Below are 1,158 nucleotides of genomic sequence, written 5' to 3' on the forward strand. Positions count from 1 at the left end.
ATTTTTGCCGTTTAACCAAAAAAAAAGTTTTCAACCATACTGTAAATCGTAACAAAACAGTTGACAAAATGAGACAAAAATATACCGTAAGTTACAAAAAAATAAGTAAAAACTATACCAATGTCGTAGAATGCCAAAATCAAACGAAAAAGACGAAATTGTAAGGAAATGAACATGAAGATTAGATTATTCGCCAAACCATATTCTGTCCCATTTGTTTAACCCTCACGTAGATTTCATAATGAAAACAACCTTTTTTTTGCAAAACTTTTTTTTTCTTCGCACGCGCGCATCAGTTTTGGGGCCCCCGGAGGATGTCATCCATATAATCAAATCAACATGGCCTTACAAGCGAAACAGACAGTATATAGCAAACTCTCGCGGATTCTCGCGGATCACATTACCTTGGAAAAGAAGCGCGAGATTTAAACGAGATCTTAGACTTAGACTTAGAGAGAGCTGCGCAGAACCGACTGGCCTGGTCCTAGCGACGAACCATATAATCTTGCATCTTCAATCTAGGTCTCTAAAACATCGCTAATTATGAACGTAACAAACCCTGAGCACCCCAGCGCGGTTCTTCGCGAACTGAACAGTCTGAGGAAGGAGGCAGAGCTGATTGACGTGGTTCTGGAGGTGGAAGGGAAAAGGTGATCAGTCAGTCAGAAGTTGGGAGGGGGGCAGGCGGGAAACCGCGAAAAACATTTATTTAGGCCATGTTGATTTGATTATATCCGCGCGGGCATTAAAAAAAAAGTTTTCAACCAAACTGTAAATTGTACAAAACAGCAAAAAGGAGCAAATATATACCGTAAGTTGAAAAAAAAAATATTGGAAAATGATACCAAATTATGTCGTAGAATGCCAAAATCAAACGGAAAAGACGAAAAAAAATATGTACAAGAATTTGAAGAAATGAATTTGAAGAGTAGATTATTTGCTTATCTGAAATACCGTTTTATTTCTGCCACAAAATTAAAAAGATGAAATACTGGTACATAATTTGTGTCCATAAATTTATTTGCGATAGGAACCATTTGTGATCTGAGAACTTTTTAAAAGCATACCTGAAGTCAAAGGAAGCATTCTTTAAACTTTTTTATATGCATATTTCCATTATCATCGCAGACTATGACCCTGTTCATACCAGACTTACAT

The 1,158-nt window shown here is 36.9% G+C and overlaps 1 protein-coding gene across 1 annotated transcript in view; it reads left to right on the forward strand.

Moving 5' to 3' along the window:
• Positions 1-552: 552 nt before the first annotated feature.
• The window catches only part of LOC109462177 (kelch repeat and BTB domain-containing protein 8-like), a 9,392-nt gene continuing 8,786 nt past the window's right edge, over positions 553-1,158 (forward strand). The window contains exon 1 of the mRNA XM_019758675.1: positions 553-650. The gene's annotated coding sequence lies outside the window, so the exon portion shown is untranslated. The remainder of the gene's footprint in view (positions 651-1,158) is intronic.

This window comes from Branchiostoma belcheri, unplaced genomic scaffold (genome assembly GCF_001625305.1).
Source record: "Branchiostoma belcheri isolate BF01 breed outbred unplaced genomic scaffold, Haploidv18h27 scaffold113, whole genome shotgun sequence".
NCBI lineage: Eukaryota > Metazoa > Chordata > Leptocardii > Amphioxiformes > Branchiostomatidae > Branchiostoma > Branchiostoma belcheri.